Below are 9,669 nucleotides of genomic sequence, written 5' to 3'. Positions count from 1 at the left end.
CTTTTAAGTAATGCTGAAATGTTGCCAACAATTTGAAACCTAAAAAGTTGTCTAAAGCAGTTAAAAGAAACAATGTTGTTTCCATCACCCAATAACTTCTTTCAGTTTTTCAACCACATTTCATCGCTTAAAAAATTAAACCAAGACTTGTGTTCACATGAGAAGTATGTTATTGAAAGTAAACACCCCCATCACTCCCACTTCCTGCATTTTGTTTCACAACACACAACAGCTTCTGAGTGCACGAGGTGGTTTCCTTTACAATTAATTCAACCAGAAGATGACCTCTGGGAGCACTGGTAATGTGCACCGATCACTAATGGGAATTCAGTCCACAGAATCAAACCAGAGCTAAACAGCCCCTCCCTGAAACACATACTGGGTAGATGCCACGTCCTCAGTACCAACTGATCTGCTCCTACTGAACAACGCTGCCTGCTAATGCAGACACACCTTGAAGTATTTCTTGCAGCTTTCATAGAGAAATATTTTCTTAACAGAAATTAAATTACTGACTGTTTAAAACTAGAGGTATGTCCAGTCTCAGAATTTGAACCCGGCTTCAGATGTTCCAAAGCTCAGAGGTGTTTGATCACAGATTTTGGTTCAAATTTCTATAAATCATATAAAAAGAAACAAATGTGCAGTTGGGTATAGACCTGACTTTCACGTAAAACACATGCGCTTGATTTAAACTCTATTTTAGGGGTGCTTTTTCACAAGGACAAAATTAATTTTTCGCTGGGGGCTTCATACATTTATAAATAAAATGGTGGGAAATAAAACATGTTTGATGGCATACATCCAGCAAATTTTATCTCTACAGGCAACCATACTCTGCAGATTTGCCCTTTCATGTGTTTTTTTTTTTCTCCTCTCATCCAAGCAAGCTATTCAGACAGCTTTTTTTGAAATTGTTAACAAGAAACTTCCACAAGCAGATTATTCATTTTTTTCTTAATACATGAAGTTTTAAAATAAAGGCATACAAGTCTTCAGCATATGCTCAGTACCACCAACTAAAATTTTTGTCTCCACAGCATATGCTTGGTAAGTAATATTATCTACACAACGTCCAAGTTCACAAAGGATTTTGTTTCTATATATGGTAAAGCACACATTTGTTTTAGCATACTCAGTGAGTCTTTTTAGTTGCACTCAGTCTACCTAATCCTCCCTCTCCCCACACCAGGGCATGATCCAAAGACCAGTAAAACTTTTAGGAGAGTCTTGAAAGATTGTATATTTTATTACTCTGAAAAATTTTCTCTCTTTGAAACAGGCTAGTACAGCTGTCCAAAATAAAACTTCAAAGAAACACTGTTGCATACAGTTCACGTGCTGACAAAATTACAACTGTATTGGAGTGACAAAGCCAGAAACACAGAAACTGCAGACTAGTTAAAGATTATTTTTTCTTACTCAGAAAACAAAATATTCAGTAAATACCAAGAGGATTCTGAGAAAGAGGAAAAACCTCTTGCAGGCTGTTCAGTCTTTCTTTTCCAGACACTGTTCAAAACTAGATTTTTATAGATGTCTCATTCTCTGTACAATTATTTAAAAAAAAAAATCTTTTTCGTATATTCTTGATTTAAGAGGTTTTTAATGATCCTGCTAAACCAGCAGTCTATAAAAAGTTAAGAAATAATTAGACCAGATACATTGAAGACTGGAACAATATGTTCAATGCCAAAAAAAAAAAAAAAAAAAAAAAAAAAGAGAAAAAAGGTAACGGGCAAATTGTTTCAGCACATTCAGGCCAAAGAGCAATGTTGTTTATGGTTTTACTCAAAACCTGTAGGGTGTCAGTAGCAGCCCTGTACACTCCTGCCACAAGGCACTAAAATATTCAGTCCATTTACGTATAGAGAAGAATATAAGTTTCCCAGCAGCAGCTTTGCAGCCAGTGTAATTACAAGGTGCTTGCATGTTGTGCAGATACACAAAGCACAGGCATAGGTAGTATTCTTGGAGCAAGACTAAGTCCCAAAAAGAATCTATGATTGCACAATTAGGCCTTCAGTCTATGTACAGGTAAAATATCCTTTTCACATGTTGACTATTCAGTTTGTGTACAGAACCCGTTCAACCTATTAATTACAAATGAATGCTACCTATTTAGTAATCTTATTTCTGACTTAAATTTTTCTAACTGGCAGGGTCATAAATAATTCTCATCGCTGATATACTTTGCAGAGATTAGACTTGTAACATTTTCACTTTGACAGCTTGCACATTTATGACAGTTAGGAGTGGGTTAAAACTGTCAAATATGAGACACTTAACTAAAATACTTTTGTTTTGGCTTTCTAATCTTTTCCAAGAATTGCATCCCTTTCTGCTGTTTTACTCTTGCAAACTCCCTCCATCTCATTTTACTTTCACTGCAAGAATACCCCTACCTCCCAAACCACAGTCACTTTTTACAGACAGCTCCTGTTTGCTGCTCTAGATCTCACGCACCTCTTTGAGCAAGCCAATTCAAAACGATATGCAAGTAGGTTGTATGATTTGGAAAGTATAATTGTTTCAAAGTGAGATTATTCCACTGTTTACCTTACCTGATTTTATTATTTATAAGAAAAGCGTATATTACAAGAACACTCAGAAGCAGAGATGGTCCAACTGTATCAGACACTGTAAGAGTAAGAAATGATTCATAGCTCACAGTTTAGAATTCAGAGTAAGCAGTCAAGGCAGTTACAGTATGGAAGGGAAAAGACACATTATGAAGGATAAATAGCATAATAATTCATAAACATTTTGTTCTTTTGCTTTTTTTTCACATAAGGTTAGTGGATTAAGGTTGAAATAAAGAAGCCGTCAGAGTTACAAAATGAGAGAAAAACGCACAAATAACCATTCAGCACAAAGAAAGAACACACAGAGTAAAATGTGTTAAAACTAGTCATACACCAAGACACCAGCAAGTTTTTTTATCAGCTGATCCAGCTGCTCTCTGGCTTATAACAATTTCTCTCTTCCCTAAACTCAAATTAATTGGAAAAATGAGAGACCAGGTAAGGATCCTGCACTGGGTTAACAGGACTAGTTCTTTACACTTCTGTTTGAGCATAAATTTATTTAAGACTACACAATCACAGGGATTTCAGGAGATTCTTTGATAATAATATAGGATTACAGTTCTAAAAATAATAGAATCATCAAGTGGTTTGGGTTGCAAGGAAGCTTCAAGATCATCTAGTTCCAACCCCCTGCCATGGGCAGGGACACCTCCCACTAGGCCAGGTTGCTCCCAGCCCCATCCAGCCTGGCCTTGAGCACTGCCAGGGATGGGGCACCCACAGCTGCTCTGGGCAGCCTGGGCCAGTGCCTCACCACCCTCACAGTGAAGGATTTCTTCCTTATACCTTACCTAAAGCTACCCTCTTTCAGTTTAAAGCCATTACCCCTTGGCCTATCCCTGCATGCCTTCGTAAAAAGTCCCTCTCCAGCTTTCCTGTAGGCCCCCTTTAGATACTGGAAGGTTGCTCTAAGGTCTCCCTGCAGCCTTCTCCAGGCTGAACAACCCCAACTCTCTCAGCCTGCCTTCACAGGAGAGGTGCTCTGGCCCTCTGAGCAGCTTTGTGGCCCTCCTCTGGACTTGCTCCAGCAGGTCCAGCTCATTTCTTCTCTGACACAAAATTTATCTATCCTTCCCATTCTCACTATGACTTGTTATGAGATTCTTCTCTGTGAATACATACAACACACAGCTCTGTTACTTGCCTTTCCTACATACTTCCTATCCACTGCTTATTAACAACCAGCCTTCCTGAATCAAGACATACTCTGACAGAGTGTGAAAGTGTAGCAATTTCAGAAATGATGCACTGACATACAGTGCTGTCTTTCCTTACAGGTCCACAAAATGCTAATGAGTTAAGCCCCTTTAAGCATGGATTTCTAATGGCCCTGTGACATAAAGGCTGTTCTTTGAAAGTCACACCTAAACACAGTTGTAGCTTTTGATGTCTGTTAGCAAAAATTATATCAGCTACTGCCCTGATCTATCCAGAATTAAGGATTGAGTAAAATATAGCTTACAGTGGTAGCATCTCACCAATTAATTGTCAAATCAATCATGGTTCTACACCACCTTTTTCTTCAGGAAAAAGGCAAAACCTTTGAGGCATTCAGACTGCAGTGTTGCACCGGATCTCATTCCTGTTTGCCAAAAGGCTTTTCATGGCAATTAAATTTCCTGAAAACAACCCCTCCTCCAGAATGCTGAAAGGGCTCAAACTCATATTCTCACCACAATACAAAAGATAATACAGTAATCTGAAAGTAGGACAATTTCTTTTTTCCCCAAATTCCAAGGTCAGACAAAAATGCTAAGTGTCTAACCTTGTATCTTAAGTACCAACAACAGAGGATACTGTACATGGTAAAACGGAATTAGTAGAGTAGAATATAATAGTTACACTTGTACAGATTCCTACACATAAAAGCGGGCAAGCGTGCCACAGTGGTGATAAAAGAAACCTCTTCTTAATTTATATCTCAAATGACTCTGCCCGTGATACCTCAGACCTCCCTGAAAGACATCAGTTTATGTAAACTGACAGTAGCTCCGACTTATACATTGCTTCTCAAGGTAGAGAGCCAAACTGACATCTCCAAATATTTAACATATTCCGTCTCTGTGATCGCCCTGTCAGATCCCAACGCCCAACATACTTGAATACTTCCTGCTATCATGTTTTAATAAACCTAAGTTGCACCTGTTCAAAGGTTTGTGGAATGTCTACTCATTGTCTCACAATAATCAAAGGGTGACAGCTGTCCCTGTAGCTGATTCTAACATTTCTGTCATAATTAAGGACACAGAAAAAAATTAATTAGCTGTTCATATGTAGCCCACATGTCATGAAGAAGATTCATGGGGCTACAAAGACCTGAGCCCCAGATGTTGGCATCTGTTACCGCAAGTTATGAGAACAATGGACTATTTCTAGATATCTATATCTCTCTTCCTTTTTTTTTTTAATAAATACAGTTAGTGAATACTGTTGTTGACTCTTCTGTGAAAGTTTTCTTTAAGGAAGAATAAATCAATGCCAAATACTGGTTCAGGAAAATACTAGTAATCATTGGTACTTTTTGCACCCTCATACTAAAAGAGTAATGCCTGTCATTTTTCTAAAGGTTTGCAATAGGTGATGTTGAAGTGTTTTGTAAAATAAATCAATATTTTCGCAGTCTTTTTAAGGGTGGGAAATGTATTGAGCATCAGTTTTTAAAAATTTATTAGTTCTTATATTATTCAAATTATATCCAGTCTATCATACTGCTTATTGGAATCATCATCAAAAGAAAAAGAATAAGAATAAGAAGGAAAAGCAGAATTCTCCTCAGATCTCAAGGAGAAACAATTTACCTTCATCTTCAGAGAACGTCTCTTCCATCTTAAAATGACTCCCTGTAAGAGGTAAGAGAAAGACTTACATCATAAAATGAAATGCTGCTTCACATCACTGGCTATTAGCAACCTCTTCCAAAGGTTTCTTTTTTCTGCTTAGCTCAGCAGCTCAAGCCAAGGGCCAAGCAAGCACAGGGGTTTTTCCATTCACTCAAAATATATCATTTGCCCTTCCCCCAAAGAAGAATATTTTACTCCAGTACAGACACACATTTTTCTAAGTATCAAAGAGGTTCAGAGGTTCACAGCTAAACGGCTATAATTGCAAGAGGCAAGAAGTTGGTATGTAAAGGATGCTTATTTTCTGCTCCTTTGAGACGAGACCTGAAGACTTCTCCCATCCCTTCTTTCTATCTGCTCTTGTCTAGTAAGCCCACCAAAGGAGTAACTTCATGACAAACTATTGACTAGTTTGTACATATATATCTCAAAAGAAGACATGTTGAAATTTATCCTCCTCATTTATTGGAACTTGTTCTACAGCTTATATACTCCTCCTGAGGCCTGGAATAAGTATTCTTTGTCAAAAGATAGTTATTTACCTTACCTTTTCAAGGTCAGGTTTTACCTCCACATCTAATTCACCTATCCACAAAGCAGAAATCATTTTCCGGTGATGTGACCAAGCAGTTACATACTTTCATCCCACAACTTTTCTTTTCTTTTTTTTTTTTTTCCTCCCCCTGCACCAAACCCTTTAATGTGACATTAGGTTTCACATTCATCTGTTGTAGCACTTCCCACTTTAAAAGGGATCCAGTCAGCAGCCCTCAGCTCTTAAGGCAAACAACGGTGGGGAATGAGGTGAGCGAGCCACTCTAGGTACCACACAAACATAACATCATCCACATGGTCCCATTCAGAAATTAATGCCAAAACCATCTTCTGGGGACCAAAGGGAATCTCCACCACTTGTACACAGAGAGTGGGACTGTGCAACAAGGGTTCTACTGAGGGATTTCTCCCCTGTTCCTGTCTTGGTGGTCACAGAAGTTCTGGTCTGGCAAGCTCTCTGAAGAGCCTCCATGTCTCAAGTTACGGGAGAACATGGGCAGCTGAGAGGCCTTGAAAGTTTCCTTTGAAATACTCTTCATTGCACAAGGTGCTGTACATTGTTCCGTTATAGGGTTGTACTGTCCCTGTTTGCTGGCTTTGTCAAGAAGGTTTTTGCTCTTGTACATTACAACTGGCCACTGCATTTGTTTATTTACTTCCATTAAGTGCATGCCTAGCTCTTCCCTACAATGTAACTGCTTGTATCATATCATCTCCTCATAATTTTTACTCTACTTTGCCCTGCATGTTTCAGCAGATTTTCTTTTCTGTTTTCTTTCCCAAGGTTGCAATCTCATAAATTACCAATAATTTTAATTTATGAAGCCTAGCAAATTCCAAAATATCACCTTTAAAGTGAACTTTAGACTTCTTCTACCAGGCTTTTCCCCCATTTTTTACTCTCTGATGACCATTACAATTTGAGGTTGAATTATGGATTCTATCAGCTCTTCCAAGCCTGAAAATTTTTAAGAATGCTTCATAAATATCTTCGTATTTTAAATGTCATAAAAAATTATACATTGTGGAAGTGGGATTTTTCTCACTAAAAACAGTTATTCCTTAAACTTAGTAATAAAATCTCATAACTAATAGCCTTGTTCTTACTCAGGTAACTGCACACTGCTAAACAAATCCTGTTTCCTCAGAATCCCGACTACTCCTTTCCTCATTTTACTTGTCAGTGCTTCCTGAATTTCACCCACTCACTGTTATGCTTCTGGCAATTTTCAGATGCTGCTCTATTTTATCTGCTCCTGTCCTTGGGTTTCATTTTCTTTTCCCTCTACAACTCTTGTGAACATTTTTGGGTGTTTTTAATTAAGAAGCCTGTTGCATTGGAGCTGCAATTTAGATGAGTCTTCATCTTAACAACAGGCAACCATTACGTAAAAGAGCTCATGAGAGAAGAAAGGACAGCTAACTACATTTCCACTGACTGCTAACACAGAACTCAAACTGGCTAAATCAACTCTTCATTTGCAGCTAATTGCCTAATGACCCACTGTTGTTTTCTGTGATTTTGTGCAGTGTTTTAACTTTCTTGGCATTTCTTTCTGCACTGGAAAATTCTCCTGTACATTGCATAAGAAATGCAAAAAGAACATTCTTCTATTTTTCACTGGTTTTCCTGCTGCAGAAATACAGAGGGCCTCTCATGGGTCAGTTTCCAGACACGTGTTTATATAAAATGATGTGCACAATAGTTTGTTTCTAAACAAAACAAGGTACTGGTCTTGTTTCAGATAAACAAGTACATCAGAATTTTACAATGATTATATTGTTTTCAGGCCAAGACTTCCATATGTTTTCAGGCCAAGACTTCCATACCCATTCTCAGTTTGTCTCAAATTTGGGATTAGACATTTCTCCCTATTTAGGAAGCTGTCTTATTTTCAGACAGCTGATCTTGTTCATTTAACTGTGAGCAGGAGCTGACAACTCCAGAAGGCTTTTGTTGTTGCCCTCACTGTTATTACTGGCTTTTCAGGAATCCAGGAAGATCACAATGCAGATATATTAAGAACAGTCTCTGTAGCGCCCACCCTGATGGCGCAAACAGGCAGCAGAATACCATGAAGAAACTTCCAAGTAAATGTTATTTCTCAGGGTAGATTTATAGTTTAATTATTTAGAACCCTTCTTTGGTCTTTAAACTGGTAGTATGCCACAGGATTTCCTCTTTCCCTGACTGAAATTCACACAGACTCCTGGTAATACCAACTTGATGTGTTGCATATGTCAGTTCCTACACTTACCAGTGGCAGAACTCAGTGGTCTCAATGATTCTGTCTTCACTGAAAAGGCAATATTCTAAGAAATTTCCACGATTTGGATGGCTTATACCAACATCATGAAGGGGCTTAGCCTGAAAATTATTTTTACATTTATTCAAATGGTGAATTTTTCTTGCATCACTAGTTCATTATTATTCTTCTTACACTGGTTGGCAGCAAAGCCTTCTGCTGTCTTCCAGATCTTTCACGGTACAATATGGTCTTTTACAACTTACAAACATTTTCTAAGTTATCTTTGACAAAACAGCACAATGTAAAAAAAAAAAAAAAAAAAAAAAAAGTCATACTTGATTTACTAGCGCAGCTTAAGGAGAAGCTGAAATCCCAATTCAAAAATCAAAAACATTAGCTGTTAGAAAGGCATTCCCAAAACTTTAAAGGAAAATTTCTCCATCAATGACTCCCAGTAAAAAGTTCCAATTCTAGTTCACAGAAGAGTACTGAAGAGACACCTCAGGAGACAACATTGTCACTAACATTAGAACAGGGTCCAAAAAAATTGTAAATGAGGGACACATTACAGTGACAGATTTTATATTCTATTCATTATGGATTGCAAACATAGGCCAAAACTTATTTTCCCCCTTATGATGCCACAAAAATGAAAAGAAAAAAAATATTTCTGGGTTGGTAAGTAAGTAGCTAAATATAAGATTTATGTTTGTTGGTGTTGTGTAATACTTCTGGACTAATTCCAGTCACTAAACTCTTCAGCTGTCCAGCAACAGGTGGAAAGGGGTTTCACTAACTTTGTACTTCTGCAAAAACATGTTAGAACTATTTGGAGACCCTGAAATCCTTGAATATTACAGCTATGCCATTCTTAAGGACTGAGAGTCATGATCCTAACTTAACTCTTGTCTACATAATCGCAAACTATCTTTCCAGAATGATGTTCAAGTATACCATTATTGATGTCTTTGTCAGTCCATGGGACTACAATTTTCGGATGGTATAAGCACATGTGTAAACCTTCAGCGTAAGCACTGAATGACAAGCCTCATGACTGAATACTAAAAAATGTCAATTTCTTCAGCGTATCCCACCAATTATATCATAGATTTCATCCACTTTCTCCCTCTATATTTAAAAAAAAAAACGTTGAAAGGAATAACTACGTACAATTTAAATGTGAAATAAATGGTTGAGGTTGAATTTGTTCCTTTACCGACAAATCTCACCAGATCTTTAGCTTTTATGCAATAGCGCATCTAAAAAAATATACCGCTTCCACTCATGAACTGTTATTGAAGCTTTAAGTTAAAAGCCTGAGACAGCTCTAAATTAAAGTTAGAAAAAGCACTTTACCTTCAGTAGCACCACTCGGGGACGTGTGTCAGCAGCTGCTGTGGCAGCCAGAGGAAAAGTTTCCCAAGCAGGTCAGCCTTA

Source organism: Falco punctatus (genome assembly GCF_963210335.1).
Source record: "Falco punctatus genome assembly, chromosome: 1".
In the NCBI taxonomy this organism is placed as follows: domain Eukaryota; kingdom Metazoa; phylum Chordata; class Aves; order Falconiformes; family Falconidae; genus Falco; species Falco punctatus.
The sequence above is the reverse complement of the archived record's forward strand: the minus strand, read 5'-3'. Positions refer to the sequence as shown.